The 18,257-nt window shown below is 39.2% G+C and overlaps 1 protein-coding gene across 5 annotated transcripts in view; it reads left to right on the top strand.

Moving 5' to 3' along the window:
* SPAG9 (sperm associated antigen 9) overlaps positions 1 to 18,257 on the top strand; it is a 155,517-nt gene that overhangs the window by 45,130 nt on the left and 92,130 nt on the right. Inside the window, exon 1 of one of the 5 annotated variants that reach the window (XM_055387631.2) lies at positions 7,967 to 8,028. The exons of the other annotated variants lie outside the window; for them this stretch is intronic. The gene's annotated coding sequence lies outside the window, so the exon portion shown is untranslated. Of the gene's footprint in view, positions 1 to 7,966; positions 8,029 to 18,257 lie in introns of those variants that run through there. 5 annotated transcript variants of the gene reach the window in all.

Consider the following 18,257-nt stretch of genomic DNA (forward strand, 5'->3'; position numbering starts at 1 on the left):
CCCCCGGCTAATTTTTTGTATTTTTAGTAGAGACAGGGCTTCACTGTGTTAGCCAGGATGGTCTCAATCTCCTGACCTCGTGATCCACCTGCCTCGGCCTCCTAAAGTGCTGGATCTTTTTCTTTTTTTCTCAGAGACTGAGTCTGGCTCTGTGTCCCAGGCTGGAGTACAGTGACACGATCATAGCTCACTGTATCCTTGAACTCCCAGGCTCAAGTGATCCTCCCACCTTAGCCTCCCAAATAGCTGGAACTACAGGCATGAGCCACCATGCCTGGCTAATTTTAAAACTTTTTGTAGAGATGGGGTCTTGTTATGTTGTTCAAGCTGGTCTCGAACTCCTGGTCTCAAGTGGTCCTTGCACCTTGGCCCCCCAAATGCTGGGATTACAGGTGTAAGCCACTGCGCTCGACCAGAATTCCTTTTTTGACTTGGAAAGGAATTCCTTGTCTAAAATCCTTTTGTGCATTAAGTAATTGGCTTCTGTGATTAGAGGAAGAATTACCTTATACTTGAAATTGCATTTTTGATATCAAAGTACCTTTAAAATGCCTCACACTCAAAAAAGAAGCAGAACATACTGCTTTTTTTTCCCAAAAGTATCTAAGTGGAATGAATTACTAATTATTTCACATACATTAGCCCTTTTATTACTAAATTTAAAAAATCTGTTTCCTATTCCTTTCTAATAAATGTAAACAAAATATAGTGGCTTCTTTTCTTCTTCTTCTTTTTTTTTTTTTTTTTTTTTTTTTTGAGATGGAGTCTGGCTCTGTTGCCCAGGCTGGAATGCAATGGCGTGATATTGGCTCACTGCAACCTCCGCCTCCCAGGTTCAAGCGATTTTCCTGCCTCAGCCTCCCGAGTAGCTGGGATTACAGGCACCCGTCATTATGCCTGGCTAATTTTTGTATATTTGTAGAGATGGGGTTTCACTATGTTGGCCAGGCTGGTCTTGAACTCCTGACCTCAGTTGATCCACCTGCCTCAGCCTCCCAAAGTGCTGGGATTACAGGCATGAACCACTGTGCCCGGCCTAGTGGTTTCTTAATTAAGGGAAGTGATCAATTTAGGGGACTGTTTGAGTATGTCAATTTTTTTTTCATTGTCCCAGATTTGTTATCCAGTCCAGAGAGTCATACCTTTTTTGGAATTGTCATATTCTGTGGTATCCATCTTCTCATTCCTCTCTCCAGAAGCATTAATTATGTTTTCCATTTTAATTCAAAGACTTTATAAAAATGAGATCATTTAAAAATAATTGACAATACTCTAGGGAAAGGAGGAAGAAATTCTTCGTCAAGTATTAGATGTGGTCTTGAGCTTAATTTGATCTAAAAACTTTATTTTTGTTATGAATATATTATCCTCCAAAGAATTTCTCCCCTGGGAGTCTGCTGTTCCTTTCTGAAATAAAGCTTGCTGTATAAAGAACAATTAAGGAACTTACAAACTGTGGTTAATCAAAATTGACTGTTCAGATGCACGAAGTTGATAACATGAAATCTTTTTTCTATGAACTGAGTTATTTTTTGAGCTGGACCCTTTCTGTGTCACCCAGACTGGAGTGCAGTAGCACCTCTCGGTTCACTCTGCCTCCTGGGTTCAAGCAGTTCTCCTGCCTCAGCCTCCCGAGTAGCTGGGATTACAGGCGTGCACCACCATGCTTGGCTAATTTTTGTGTTTTTTTTGTTTTGTTTTGTTTTTATTTTTTTGAGACGGAGTCTCGCTCTGTCGCCCAGTCTGGACTGCAGTGGTGTGATCTCGGCTCACTGCAAGCTCTGCCTCCCGGGTTCACGCCATTCTCCTGCCTCAGCCTCCCGAGTAGCTGGGACTACAGGCGCCTGCCACCACGCCCGGCTTATTTTTTGTATTTCTAGTAGAGACGGGGTTTCACCGTGTTAGCCATGATGGTCTTGATCTCCTGACCTCGTTATCCACCTGCCTCGGCCTCCCAAAGTGCTGGGATTACAGGCATGAGCCACCGCACCTGGCCTAATTTTTGTATTTGTAGTAGAGACGGGGTTTCACCATATTGGCCAGGCTGGTCTCGAACTCCTGACCTTGTGGTCCGCCCACCTCGGCCTCCCAAAGTGTTGGGATTACAGGCGTGAGCCACCGTGCCCGGCCTGAGTCATCTTTTATTAATGCTTTGGAACTTACTCCCTTCTCCTGTTTTTGAAATTGGAGTCTTTTTCTCTTTTCTAGTGAATTGTTTTCCTTTCTCTTCCTTTTGTTTTTTTCTAAGCCTTAACTGGTGTAATATGAATTCTAAGTGTATCTTAAATTTTCTTCAGAGTTTTTATTTTACCACACTTAAACATTCCCCCAGTTTTTCTGGGGGGAAATTATTTGACTGTTTTTTCACTTTACCACCTTAGGTTTTTGTTTTTGTTTTTGTTTTTTAAATCTGCAATATGAATCAAAGCTTCTTATTTTTAATTTTAAAAATTACTTATTTCTTAATTTTTTTGAGACATTCCAGCTCTATTGCCCAGGCTGGAATGCAGTGGTGTGATCATGGCTCACTGTAGCCTCAACCTCCCAGGCTCAAGCAGTACTCTCACCTCTGCTCCGAGTAGCTGGGACTACAAGCACATGCCACCACACGTAGCTAATTGTTTTTTTTTTTTGAGACGGAGTCTTGCTCTGTTGCCCAGGCTGGAGTGCAGTGGCGTGATCTCGGCTCACTGCAAGCTCCGCCTCCTGGGTTCACGCCATTCTCCTGCCTCAGCCTCCTGAGTAGCTGGGACTACAGGCGCTCACCACCACGCCCGGAAAATTTTTGCATTTTTTCAGTAGAGATGGGGTTTCACCGTGTTAGCCAGGCTGGCATCAAACTCCTGACCTCTGGTGATCCGCCCACCTCTGCCTCCCAAAGCGCTGGGATTACAGGCATGAGCCACCGCGCCCGGCTGAAGTTTTGTATTTTTTGTAGAGCCAAGGTTTTGCCGTGTTGCCTAGGCTGGTCTCAAACTCCTAGGCTCAACAATCTGCTTGCTTTGATCTCTCTCATGTTAGAATTACAGGCATTAGCCACTGTACACAGCCTAAAAACTTCTTATTTTTTAAAAAGGTGATGTAGGAAGTAATCTTTAAGTATCATTAGTTCCCTATACTATTGGAAAACCAAGATTGGGAATGAGTGCTTTTTAAAAGATGAAAAATTGAAATAAATGTTATGTCAGGAGTTCATTAATTCTTGTTTTGTATAATAGAAAACAGATGATCTGGGCTATCTAATCTTAATGTGACTGATTTTATTTTATTTTTTTTTTGAGACAGAGTCTCGCTCTGTCACCCAGGTTGGAGTGCAGTGGCGCGATCTCGGCTCACTGCAACTTCCGCCTCCCAGGTTCAAGAGATTCTTTCTGCCTCAGCCTCTTGAGTAGCTGGGACTTCAGGTGCATGCCACCACACCTGGCTAATTTTTGTATTTTTAGTAGAGATGGAGTTTCACCCTTTTGGCCAGGCTGGTCTTGAACTCCTGACCTCAGGTGATACGCTCACCTTGGCCTCCCAAAGTGCTGGGATTACAGGCATGAACCACCATACCTAGCCTGATTTTTTGTTTTTTAAATAAAATATGAGACCAGGCGCGGTGGCTCACGCCTGTAATCCCAGCACTTTGCGAGGCCGAGGCAGGCGTATCACCTCAGGTCAGGAGTTCAAGACCAGCCTGGCCAAAAGGGTGAAACTCCGTCTCTACTAAAAATACAAAAATTAGCCAGGTGTGGTGGCGCATGCCTGTAATCCCACCTACTTGGAAGGCTGAGGCAGGAGAATTGCTTGAACCTGGGAGGCGGAGGTTGCATTGAGCCGAGATCACGCCACTGCACTCCAGCCTGGGCAATAAAGCAAGACTCAGTCTAAAACAAAAAAAGAAAATATGAATTTTGTGACAAAGTAAATGTAACCCAACATTTAATTTAAAATAAACATTTATTTAGGGGCACTGAGATGACTGTTGGCAGTACCTGTAGTGGGAGGAGAGGTGGATGCAATTTTTTTGTTGAGTGCCATTTGTTTGAGTGCTGGATGCCTTTTCTAGTTTTCATGTTTATACAGTGTATTAGTGTCTTTAATTTTAAAAGACTGAGTTTGTCAATTCTCATGAACATATTTTAGGCGCACACATCCTTTTTAAAAAATAGCCACAATAAAAATTCAAGTTCTGCTCTAAAGACTACTTCCTTTGTTAAAAGGGGAAATTTTGGTTAAAGTTATTTGCTATTTGAGAAGCAAGAAAAAGTAAAGAAATAGGAACTGAATTAAAAGACACACTTTACAGCTTTTGATAGTATGGAATCTATCATGTTGCATGATTTAACAATGTTGAAAAGTTGAGTCTATAATATGTTTTTTAACAATTTTTGGTCATGTTTGATTTTGGAGATTTCTGATTACTTTTCAAAATCTAAATGAATATAAGAAATATTTTGTTACTTTTTCCAACATGAATAAAGGATTTTTTAAAATGCTGTATATTATTCCTTATCTGGAGCAGCAATAATACGTCCTGTTAATATCTTATGAACCTTAAGGAAGAGTCTGTAATCGATATTGTGTGGAATAAGGAAGTTGTGAATTGAGAAAGCCTTGTTGGTGCTTTTCAAGTGTGTAAGGAGTGTAATCAACTTTGCCATTCATAGTGTGGCAGTAATAGGTCTTTGTCAGAAAGTACTTTTTATAGTTATTGTCTCTGTTGTATGTTGTGTATTTCTATCTTGTAAGCCAAATATCTAAAATTTGAGTCAAGCAAGTATAGATATTTTAATACAGTTGAAAATATTAAACTGGTCCAGTATGCCTAGCATTCTGCCTAGGTATGGTTGTGGTACACAAGAGTATGATATGGTCCTTGTGGCCAAAGAAATCATAGTTTAGTGGGGGGAGGAAGGGGAAGATTATGCATATGGCCTACTAGTCTTTTTCCCATATATATTATATTTTTATATCATTGCGGTTAGGATGTATATTTAATTTTGTATCTTTTCCTTAACATTATCATAAGTATTTTTCCTTGTTGTATAATCTTCATTATTATTTTTATGTCCACATAAATCCACCATCCAGAAGCTATGCCATCTATTAACAATTTTTGTTTTCCCTGAGGACTATGCTTTATTTTTTCCTCTAATGAGAATTATTTAATGGCCACTGTGTTTTTTACCATGGCAGCCCAGAAACAGAACAAACGTTGAAATGCAACCATAACAACTAGTTTGAACCTTACCTGGTTGGCATATTTAAATTGTTTTTTTCTTGATCCATGTTTTATACATGTATAATTAATATATTATGCTCTATTGTAAACTGTCTCAAATCCTTTGTGGAATGAAGAGGTGAATCAGGGTAAAATAAATGTAAGAAATTTAAAATAAAAAAACCAAAAACTTCTTTTGGTTGGTTGGTCATTTTTTCTGGTATACTGAATCATATTGCAGTAAATATTTTTTTACATCTACAAGTTTTCCCTTCTATTGGTAGTTTTCTTAGAATATATTTAAGGAAGTAGGTCAAAGAATTTTAGTGCTTTTTGGCATATAATAGTTTGGCCATTTCTAATATCAATAGAATTGGAGAAGTAAGGGTTAGTAGTAAATTCCATTTTGCTTGTCATAACTTATGAATTTGAACCGTTATTTACAGCATATTAGCACACAGAGCTGATATAGAATCATTTATTATTTGATTCTCTATTAGGAAGCTTCTGTTGCCCTCAGGCTCCTTGGATTTACAACTTATTTTTCCCTGAGTATAGAGCCATTGCCTTTTGTGGAGAAGATGAAAAGATTTAGATGACAGTGATATTTTTTTTTTAGTGAGTACTTCTTAATTTGGTGGCTATGTTTTTTGGGAGTACAGGTTTTTTTTTTTTTTTTTTTTTTTTAAGAGATGAGGGTCTAATTCCTGTGTTTAAGTGATCCTCCCACCTCAGCCCTCCCGTGAGGGGGCCCACCTCAGGTGCATGCCACTGCACCCATGGCTGTGATTTTAAGCTGTTATATTTAGACTCTTCTTTAATTCCTCCCTTCCTTCCTTTAAATGAAAATTCATCTTTTTGAATTAAGTGGAAAAATGTCGTTGGCACTGAAGTCAAATGTGTTAGATCCTTATACTTTGACCTTTCTACCCTTTTCGTCCCCCATATAACATTCCTTTGCTTTTTACATCTTGTGTCAGGATCTTAGTCTAGTAAAATACCTGCAAGCCTTCACTTTGAAACATTATTATTAGAAGGAAAACACTTCTTATTTCTTGGTCATAAGAATAAGCACTCCACTAGATAGAAAGTTGGGGGAGATATTAACATAAACAATAACATAATTTTTATTTTAAAGGAATGTTTAAATTTTATTTAATTAATTAAATTTATTTAAAGGAATTAAATAAGGCTTAAAACAGACCTTCAACACAAGGTGATTGATAAATTAAGAATTTTTACAGCACATAAACCATTTTAAAGTTGCCAAGTATCATTTCATATCAAAGTTAATATTTGAGAGAGCCTAAATATTTTCTGTCGCTGTTTTTCAAATCACCTAAAAAAATACATTCAGGCTTGTACAAAACTTTATCAGATCCTTTACTGTGCTTTGTGATTAGCAATGAATGTTAGTATTTTGAAAAAATTAAATAATACTGTAATAGGACACTTTTTCCACTTTAGTTCTATGTCAATAGGCAATTCCTTCTACATAATTTTAAGAATGATAAAAGTAGATTACGAAGATTTGTATATATATATTTTAATGATGATATGTGTTTTTGTTGAAAGTATTTTTTTAATGAGGCAGCTTTAGGAGTTTGAATTATATCTTTTGGTTTTAAAAGAATGACAAGTTAATTATTTAGAAAGCTACTTTTAGTCTGTTTAATCAGAATCTAGTTCTTTGCAATACTAAGAATATCTATATATTTAATAAACAATATATATCAGCTGTTTCTTATTTAGAGCCTACATATGAGTGGGAAAGTAGAAAATTAGGCACAAGATAGTTTTTGCAAACACTAACATTACTTCTGCTTCATTAGGTAGTACTTGTGGTCTTTAGCTGTTTTATGTTTTATTATCTGTATTTGGGCTCTTTCATTTTTGTAGTCTAGTGTTGTCTATTGAGAAGCTTAAAGTTGTAATTTATAATTGATATCTAGAACTAAAGGTATCAGAAAATTAAGTTTATGAGTAAAAGTTAAAGGATTTTTGGTGATTTGCTTAGAGAACAGGGAAAATACGAATAATTTGATTATTCTTTCAAACATATAAAGGGATGGATAAGGAGTGTAGCAAGCTGTTTGTCTGTTATTTTGGAAGATTAAGTGAGAGAAAATGAATTTTTTGGCTTTGGTTGGTCATGAGGAAGTATTTCTTGGCCATGAGGGTGATACACAGTGCAGAGGTTAAGCGTGGACTGTCCCTACGTAGAGACTTTAGGTAGGAGAATCATCAACTTTGTTGTGGATGGCTTAAGTAACATCTTCAAGACAGGGAACTGTCAGATCACTAGAACTTTCTACCGCTGGGATTCTTTGAAGTTATCCTACTCTGTTTTGAGAATATGATCATTGATTCATGGTAGCTTTAAAATATGCATAATTTCACATTGTGTCATTGATTAATAACATAATATCTGAAAATTTTTTGAAGTTGAGAGACATGGTAAAGGACTTAGTTGGTGAGGAGAGGTTGTTATTACTGTTTTGATGTGGTTGTCTGGGATTTCTTTGCTCTTAAGTCAGCCTTGCTTACCTGTTGGGACTTCTGATGCTAAATTGTTCAAGGAGAAGTTTCTGAAAGACCACATGTCAATCTTCTGAGGCCCAGCAACAGTTGGAGTATCTGCCTTCCAGGAACAGTAAAAACTGATGATTCCTTTTGAGAAGGCAAATAATGAGTTGGATATGGCATTCTAGCAGGTCTGTTTCTCTTTCTTCCCCCCGTAGGCCTATCAGCAGTCTGATGGGGCAGAAGACAACAGAGATGGAAGGTGTTCCAAACTTGGCAAAGGCCATCAATCTCAGGAGGTAAGCTCTGATTTTGAGCCGGCAGAGCAGGTGGCTCTTCCTGCCTTAATCTTATCCTCTTGCTTTTTGGAAAGACGGATAGAAAGAGCGCTCAAAATGAGGCTGAAGTATCTCCATCATTATTATAAAGGGGAAATTTTGGATTTGTCTTTTGATTGTTCTTTTTTCTTGCCCCCTCACCTTTTTTTTCTTTTTAGATAACATGATTTGCCTTTTTTTTTTTAACTCCCCAGAAAATTAGCAATTTTAAAAATGGCAGTTACTTATCAGTTGTTTTGGGATAGGATGAACAGAATCTTGTTTATTTCCAGTTAATCTCGGCTTGGAGCTAGTTTTGATGAGTAAAGTGACAAGGTTTTAGAATTTTCCCTGAGATCGTTTTGAAGTTTAGGTTTATGTGATAACTATTAAACAAGAAATGACCTTTTAATACACTTCAAATGGAATGCAACAATATAGGTATAGGTTAACTTCATGGTACTTGAGGCTTTCGAGGATGTCTATAGTCCTTGCCAGGTGGGCTTTTCTTTCCTGCTTTCCCCTTCCCTTCTACTTCCTTTTCTTTTCCCTTTAACTGATTCCTTAGTGGCATTCAGGACTTTAAAGAGATGGCTCTTCCACACTTTAAAATGACTTCTCAAAAGTGTTTATACCATCTTATGGGACTTAGGCCTTGAGTAAGCTGAGTTCATTGGATATGTTGTTGTACTGAGTTATTGTAAGTATTTTCAGAAAAGGTTCTGAATTTGTATTATTTGATCTTGGTGTATGTGTGTATATTTTCTATGTATTATATGATCAATTATATATGATCTTTGTGTTACCCGATTTATATTCTAAGTACCTACAAAGATAATAATAAAATTTAGGATCACAGTATATGTAAAGAAAACATGAAATACACAAAGTCATAAAACAGTTTCTGTTCAGGTTCTTGCTGTAGGTGTTAGGCAGGAGAGAATATACCACCAGAAAAACATTCAGAAAATCATTTATAATAACAGACGTAAACTATCCTTTTTTTTTTTTTTTGAGACGGACTCTTGCTCTGTCGCCAGGCTAGAGCGCAGTGGTGTAATCTCGGCTCACTGCAGCCCCCACCTCCCAGGTTCAAGCGATTCCCCTGCCTCAGCCTCCCTAGTAGCTGGGACTACAGGAGTGTGCCACCATGCCTGGCTAATTTTTTGTATTTTAGTAGAGACGGGGTTTCACCATGTTGGCCAGGATGGTCTTGATCTCGGGATTTCACCATGTTGACCAGGATGGTCTCGATCTCCTGACCTCGTGATCTCCCCGCCTTGGCCTCCCAAAGTGTTGGGATTACAGGCATGAGCCGTGGTTTTTTTTTTTTTTTTTCTTTTTTTTTTTGAGACGGAGTCTCACTCTGTCGCCCAGCCTGGAGTGCAATGGCATGATCTTGGCTCACTGCAGCCTCTGTCTCCTGGGTTCAAGCAATTCTCCTGTCTCAGCCTCCCAAGTAGCTGAAGTAAACTATTTTTAAAACATAATGGGGACTGGAGGCAATGGCTCACACCTGTAATCTCAGTATTTTGGAAAGCTGAGGCGGGAGGAGTGCTTGAGACCAGGAGATCGAGACCAGCCTGGGCAACATAGTGAGACCTTGTCTCTACAAAAAATCAAAAAATTATCTTGGCCTGGTGGCACACAGCTGTAGTGCCAACTGCTTGGGAGGATCACTTGAGCCTGGAGGATTGCTTGAGCCCAGGAAGTCAAGGCTGCAGTGAGCTGTGACTGTGCCATTGCACTCCAGCCTGGGAAACGGAACAAGACCCTGTCTGAAGAAAAAAAAAAAAGCATAATGGGGTAACATACCTTTGATAATTTGGAATGCTGACTTTTAAGAGGATTTTAGTACATGTTTATAAGCTGATATATGTTAAGCTAACTGTAGTTGCTATAACGAACTAGCCACAAAAATTATATATTAATGACTCAAATGTTATTTCTTGCTTACGTAAAGTTTAAAAAGTGGATGTTTCAGATAAGTGGGTGGCTTTTGCGGAGACATGGGCATTTCCCCCTTTATAGCTTCTAAGTTTGTCTTACCTGCATTAAGTTGGAGGAAGGGTAAAGGGCATGGAGCATTGTGTGTGGAGGGTTTTTACTGGACCAGGCCTAGGAGTAGCACACATCACTTTTACTACTACTTCATTGGCTATAAGTCAGTCAGAGGCTACCTGCAGGGGCTGGGATGGATAGCCTAGCTATTTGCCCAAGCAAAAAAGGAAACTGTTTTGGTTAACATCTGGCCAGTCTTTGCCTCAGCTTAACGGCCTTAGTAGGGGCCATTAGTATGTTATTTTGCCCAAGTGTTGTGGCAAAGGAATGATTCTGCCTAAGGCTTAGCAACCATCTGCCTATTCTTTCTACTGTGAATTATCTGAGGAAGAGAAGAGAAGGACATTTTAATGAAATGTCCTTCTCTTATAGCATAAATGTTGAGATTTTCTTTTTGATCCCTTACCGTTTGACTTTTTCTTTAAAAAATAGGTTATTAAATTAAGACATAATTTCCTCATACTTGTGTTAAGGGATAGGTTTCAAATGACTCTTTTTAAAATTGAAATCCAGGCTGGGCCTGGTGGCTCGTGCCTATAATTCCAGGAATTTGGGAGGCTGAGGCAGGAGGATTGCTTGAGCCCAGGAGTTCATAACCAGCCTGGGCAAAATAGCGAGACCCTGTCTCTATTTAAAAATAAAATAAAATTAAAAATTGAAATCTAATTCACATATCATAAAATCCACCATTTTATTTTATGTATTTATATATATATTTTTTTGAGATGGAGTTTTGTTCTAGTTGCCCAGGCTGGAGTGCAATGGTGCGATCTCAGCTCACTGCAACCTTTGCCTCCCAGATTCAAGCAATTTTCCTGCCTCAGCCTCCTGAGTAGCTAGGATTACAGGCACCTGCCACCATGCCCAGCTAATTTTTTGTATTTTTAGTAGAGACGGGGTGTCATCATGTTGGCCAGGCTGGTCTCAATCTCCTGATCTCAGATGATCTGTCCGCCTTGGCCTACCAAAGTGCTGGGATTACAGGCCTGAGCCACCGCACCCGGCCAAAATTCACCATTTTGAAGTGTACAATTCAGCGGTTTTTAGTACAATTTTCAGGTTGTACAACTGCCACCACTAATTCCAGAACATTTCTATCACCCCAAGAAGAACCACCCCCTCATACCTGTTACACTTACTTCTGCTTTTCTGCTTCCCCTTGTCCCTGAAAACCACTAATCTAATTTTTGTCTCTATAGATTTGCCTGTTCTGGACATTTCATAATAATAGGATCATACAATATATGGTCTTTTGTGACTGGCTTCTTTCACCTAGCATAAAGGTTCATTCATGTTGTAGCATGTGTCAGTACTTCCTTCCTTTTCATAACCGAATAATATTCTTTTCTGGGATACCCTCCACCCCCATTTCAATTGCCTATATATCCTGCTAGAGCTAGAAACAACCAAAACTCTAACTTTGCTATCTGAAAGTCTGTAGTAATACAGTTTTGAAGAGCTGAGTATAATGAACAACACTTTGGGAAGATATTCCTTGGGTTTCCTCTTGGCATCTTGACTCGTTTAGTTCCTCATAAATGGGTAAGTAGATAACTTAATGTTTGAACCATCTTTACAATGCTGTGGTTGCCTACTAGGAGTAGGTAGTATATTAGTCATCTTGTTTTATTTGTATAATTAGCTATCAGTGACACATCTGAATATAACTAAGCAGAATGATAAACCTTCTGTTTAACTTTAATGGGAAAGATAAATGAATTAGTTAAGGGCCTTAAGTAAGTAGACTGAGGTGAACAGACTCTCATTTACTCTTCTACTGGAGTGGAGAGGAAGATGGAAGTGGATATGATACTTATGCTAGAGGATAATACTTAACGTCTAATTTATGTAGATATTTTAACCCTTTTATTTTATTTTTTGTCTGCTTTTATTTTATTTTTTAAAATTCCATTTTATTATTATTTTTTACTTATTTACTTATTTATTTATTTTTGAGATGGAGTCTGGCTCTGTTGCCCAGGCTGGAGTGCAGTGGCACGATCTTGGCTCACTGCAACCTCCACCTCCCAGGTTCAAGCAATTCTCCTGCCTCAGCCTCCCAAGTAGCTGGGATTACAGGCATGTGCCACCACACCTGGCTAATTTTTGTTTTTAGTAGAGATGGGATTTCACCATGTTGGCCAGGCTGGTCTCCAACTCCTGACCTCAGGTGATCCACCCACCTTGGTCTCCCAAAGTGCTGGGATTACAGGTGTGAGCCACTACACCTGGCCCTGGCCTGCTTTTATTTCAGATGTTGCAAAATTCAGTATTTTGCCTGTTATTTAACAGGTTACAGACAAAATACATTTATATGAAAAGCTGAGACAGAGGTTAATTCAAGTATACTTTATGATTTATTTTGTATCAAAAACTTAGCGAAAAGATAGACATCGTCAGCATACAATTTTTTTTTTTTTTTTTGAGATGTAGTCTCGCCCTGTGGCCCAGGCTGGAGTGCAGTGGCACAGTCTTGGCTCACTGCAACCTCCACCTCCTAGGTTCAAACGATCCTCCTGCCTCAGCCTCCCAAGTAGCTGAGATTACAGGCATGCACCACCACGCCCAGCTAAATTTTTTTGTATTTTTTGTAGAGATGGGGTTTCACCATGTTGGCCAGGCTGGTCTTGAACTCCTGACCTCAGGTGATACGCCCGCCTCGGCTTCCCAAAGTACTGGGATTACAGGCGTGAGCCACTGTGCCCGGCCAGCATACAAGTTTCTAATATGTAACAGTAAGTTGAAAATATCTTAAAATACCACATTTTGTGCATTAAAAACATGAAATTTTGTGCGTGAAAGAGATAGTAAAAGTTTGAGACCTGTAATTTTAAGACCTTTAGCTCTTATGAAAATAACAGGCATAAACTATGGTAATCTAGACAATGGAATATTAGTCAGTGCTAAAAAGAAATAAACTGTTTGTCCAGAAAAGACGTGGAGTAGGTTGTGTGTGGTGGCTCACGCCTGTAATCCCAGCACTTTGAGAGGCGGAGGCAGGTGGATCTCCTGAGGTCAGGAGTTCGAGACCAGCCTGGCCAACATGGCGAAACACTGTGTCTACTAAAATACAAAAATTAGCCAAGCATGGTGGTGGGTGCCTGTAGTCCCAGCTACTCAGAAGGCTGAGGCACGAGAATTGCTCGAACCTGGCAGGCGGAGGTTGCAGTGAACTGAGATCATGCCACTACACTCCAGCCTGGGTGAAAGAGCAAGACTCTGTCTCAAAAACAAACAAAAAAAAGGTATGGAGTAACCTCAAATGCATATTACTAAGTGAAAGAAGCCAATCTGAAAAGGCTAGGTACTATATGATTCCAACTATGTGACATTCTGGAAAAGGCAAAACTATGGAGACAGTAAAAAGATCATTGATTGCCAAGGTTTGGGAGATGGTAGGGAGGGATGAATAGGTGGAGCACAGGATTTTTAAGGCAGTGAACTTATTTTGTTTGATACTATAATGGTGGTCACATGTCACATTTTTGTCAAAAGCTGTAGAGTATACAACACCAAGAGTGTACCCTAATGTAATTGATATATTTTGGGTGATAAGCATGTGTCAGTGTAGGTTCATCGATTGTAAAAGGTATACCACTCTGATTCTGGATGTTGATGGTAGGGGAGGTTGCGTGTGTAGGGGGGCTGCAAATACATGGAAATTCTCTGTACTTTCATTCAATTTTGCTGTGACCCTAAAACGGCTCTAAAAATAAAGTCTATTAAAAATTAAAAGGGACAAGTCATTTGTAACTCCAGGTAGTTTGCATGTGCTAAATGCCCTTTTTCTGTGATAAATGGTTGCTATTAAATAAAAAAAAAGATATGTATGTGTATTATTTATATGAGATTAGTAAATATAACCATTTCACCTTTTGAAAGAGATGGTTAGAGAATGGATTGATAGTTTATCAAATGTTATTTTTGAGGTGAAAGTAAGACTGTGTTGCCAAATGGAAGTAAATTTAGCAAAAAGTAACCCTGATGGGTTAGAAAGCTGTGAATGGAGGCTGAAGGAATTAATGATAGAAATAATTCAAAATGCTTAAGGAGAACAAAATGATTACTAGAACTTTAAGGAATTTTTATGGATGGACCTAAGCTTATGTGAACAATGGTCATATTCATTTAGATAAATATTGGAAATCTCCCAAAATTAATGGTATATTCTGTTATGTCTCCTTCCCACAAGCCTTTTTTTTTTTTTTTTTTTTTTGGAGACAGAGTTTTCGCTCTTGTTGTCCAGACTAGAGTACAATGTTGCGATCTCACCTCACTGCAACCTCCACCTCCCAGGTTAAAGTGATTCTCCTGCCTCAGCCTTCTGAGTAGCTAGGATTACAGGCGTGCACCACCATGCCCAGCTAATTTTTGTAGTATTAGTAGAGGGGTTTCACCATGTTGGCCAGGCCGGTCTCGAACTGCTGACCTCAGGTGATCAGCCCGCCTTGGCCTCCCACAGTGCTGGGATTACAAGTTTGAGCCACTGCTCCTGGCCTAATCTCACTATTAAGTGGTGTACATTTGACACAAAGCAATGCAAACAAATTGATCAGGAAACTGGCATAAAATCAGTAAGGACCTGACTTTGTTTTGTGGCATTATAATGTTTTGTTCTGTAAGGTATAAACCCAGCTCTCTGACCAAGTCAGTTGACAAACATCTTATATAAAAGCTTCTCTCAGTGGGGCGCGGTGGCTTATGCCTGTAATCCTAGCACTTTGGGAGGCCGAGGTGGGTGGATCACGAGGTCAGGAGATCGAGACCATCCTGACCAATATGGTGAAACCCCATCTCTACTAAAAATACAAAAATTAGCTGGGTGTGGTGGTGCACGCCTATAGTCCCAGCTACTCAGGGAGGCTGAGGCAGGAGAATCGCTTCAACCAGGGAGGTGGAGGTTGCAGTGAGCCGAGATCGCACCATTGCACTCCAGCCTGGGGACAGAGTGAGACTCTGTCTCAAGGAAAAAAAAAAAACAAAAAAAAACAAAAAACCCTTTTCTCTGAGGTTTGCTTAATGGTATAAGTCAGCTAGGGCTGCCATAACAAAATATTACAGACTGGGTGGCTTCAATAGCAGAAATTTATTTCTCACAGTCTGGAGGCTGGAAATCTGAGATCCATGGTACAAGCAGATTTGGTTTCTCCTGAGGCCTTTCTCCTTGGCTTGCAGGTGGCTGCTTTACCTCTGTGTCCTAATATGGCCTTTTGCCTATCTCTTGCTGTTATAAGGATACCAGCCCTGTTGGATCAGGGCCTCACCTTAATGACCTCATTCAACCTTAATTACCTACCTTCTTCTGCCTTTTTAAAAAAAAAAAAAAAAAAAAAAAGACAAAGTCCCGCTCTGTCACCGAGGCTGGAGTGCAGTGGTACAATCTCAGCTCACGGCAACCTCCATCTCCCAGATTCAAGCGATCCTCCTGCCTCAGCCTCCCGAGTAGCTGGGATTACTGCTATTTGCCGTGACGCCTGGCTAATTTTTGTATTTTTAGTAGAAACAGGGTTTCACCATGTTGGCCAGGCTGGTCTCCAACTCTTGCCCAGGTAATCCACCTGCCTCGGCCTCCCAAAGTGCTGGGATTACAGGTGTGAGCCACCTCGCCCGGCCCTTAATTATCTTCTTAAAGGCCCTATCCCCCAAATGCAGTCATATTGGGAGGTAGAGCTTCAACCTATGAATTTGGGGGGTGAGGGAGCACAATTCAGTCCATAATAGGTCAGGAGATAAGAGTTCTCTGTGGGGATGGGGAGCAAAGAGTGTTGTGACTTGACAATCAGATACAGAAAAGTCTTACAGACCATTGTAAGAATTTTTTTTTCCTTTTAAAAATGAGATCGGAAGCTTAGAAGTTTTGAGCGGTTAGTCACTGTTTGATTCCATCTCTATTTTGAGAATGTAGGGAACAAAGACTAAGTAGAGAAACTAGTCAGGAGACTAGGATTATTACTGTAATAACCTAAGCAAGAGATGATGTCTTGGGTCAAGGTGAGAGTGATGAAGGTGGTAAAAGTGGTGAGATTCTGGTTTTTTGTTTGTTTGTTTGTTTGTTTGTTTGTTTTTTGAGATGGAGTCACACTCTGTCGCCAGGCTGGAGTTGCAGTGGTGCAATCTTGTCTCACTGCAACCTCTGCCTCCTGGGTTCAAGCGATTCTCCTGCCTCAGCCTCCCAAGTAGCTGGAATTATAGGCATGCACCACCACGCCCAGCTAGTTTTTGTATTTTTAGTAGAGATGGGGTTTCACCATGTTGGCCAGGCTGTTCTCGAACTTCTGACCTTGTGATCCGCCCACCTCGGCTCTCAAAGTGCTGGGATTACAGGCGTGACCCACCACATTTTCTTTATCCAGTCTATTCGGTAACATTTTTGTTCTCTCCCTGAGAATGCTAAAGTCAGAGCAATAAAGCTTGTTTGTTATGGTTCTGAATAGTTTGTTTAAATCCCATTCTACATGTTGAACTCATAGCCATTGTAGGATAACATAAGGAAGAATGAGTATTCAAGCAGAGGAAAGTGCCTGTGTGAATGGATGCACATTGTGTTTGAACTGAGGTGGGCTGGGGCTATACAGACATAAATACATCAGATCACTAACTCCTCCCCAGAGGTAACTACTATCCTGATTTCTAACATTTCAGATTAGTTTTGTGTTATGTCTTTGAATTTTGTGTTCTTTTGTTTCTGCTTCTTTCCTTCAACATCATATTTGTGCTATTGGTCCGTGATGTGTGTGGCAATAATTTGTTTATTCATGTTGTACAGTATTCCAGTACATGAATATTTATCCATTCTACTCTTGATGGACAGTTGGATTGTTTTCAGATTGTGCTTCTTTGAACATTGTTTTAAATACCTTTGGGTGGACATATATATAGGCTTTCTAGCAATGACATTGTTTTGTCATAGGGTTGGCAAACATTCGAAACTTAACTAAATCTTGCCAAACAGTTCTTAAATTGGGCATACCAAGTTACGGTGTATGAAACCATACACCACAGTTTATGAAAGTTCCAGTAGTTCCACATCCATACTGGCACTTGGTGTATTGTGTTTTTCATTGTAGCCATTCAGAAGCATGGTGGTGTTGCATTTTGATTTTAACGTGCATCTCCCTGACTTGGGTACACATTTTGCTTGGCAGTTTGATGCCGTTTGTATCAAAGTATCTGTGAATGGGTTGTTTCTGTAAGAACAGAGGAGTTTTTTGTTTGAAGCCTACTCCCCTCTGCCCAAAGTGATATCTTAAAGTAAACTCCAATATACAAAACAGATTAAAATGAGTATTTGCTGAGAAGCAGTATACCATGGTAATTAAGAACACAGATTCTGGAGCCAGATTCTGATAGGAATCCTTGCTTTGCCATTTTCTATCTGTGTGACTTTGGGCAAGTTACTTAGCTCCTATTTGCTTCAGTTTCCTCATCTCTACCATGAATGTAATAATAATACTTTCATCGTAAGGTTAATGTTAGGCTCAAATAAGTTAGTTTATATGCAGTTCTTAGGACTGTATGGTACATAATAAGCACTTGATATTGTTGGCTGCTATTAGTAGTGGTGGTGTTGGTGATACAAATTTATTTATGAATTTATATCAGCTGACAAGAATAATAAGGCTCTACTATTGAGCACAAATTTGAAATTGAGGATTATGAATGATAGTTGGATTCTATTTTAGCCTCAGCATCCAATTTTTGTTTTTGTTGCACATTATCAAGAAAATAATGATTCAAAAAGATGAACAATTGAAAATAGATATGGTTTGTCCAGTAGTCTCAGAATTCCTTTAAGCTTTTAATCAGTTTAAATGACAAGTAGTAGAAAATGTTTATTTTGAAATTATTAAATATCCATAATTTGCTTGGACTTCCTGTTTTTAAATAAAAATCATAGAATTAAATTTTATTAAAAATTAATTTATGGTTTTAGCGTCTATTATTTTATCACAACACATCTGCATAATAAATTTGCTTATTATCACTTTCAGCCACAGGATAAGATGAGCAGCAGATGTACTCAATACTTGTGTGGCATGATAAAATGTGCTCCGTGGGTACTGTAGTGTGTGTTTGCTCTCTGGTGCAAATGTAATGAGCCAGCGACACATAGGCTTGAATTAGAAACAAATCAAAACAAAGACAGCTAC

The sequence above is a fragment of the Gorilla gorilla genome, chromosome 4 (genome assembly GCF_029281585.2).
Source record: "Gorilla gorilla gorilla isolate KB3781 chromosome 4, NHGRI_mGorGor1-v2.1_pri, whole genome shotgun sequence".
NCBI classification, from domain to species: domain Eukaryota; kingdom Metazoa; phylum Chordata; class Mammalia; order Primates; family Hominidae; genus Gorilla; species Gorilla gorilla.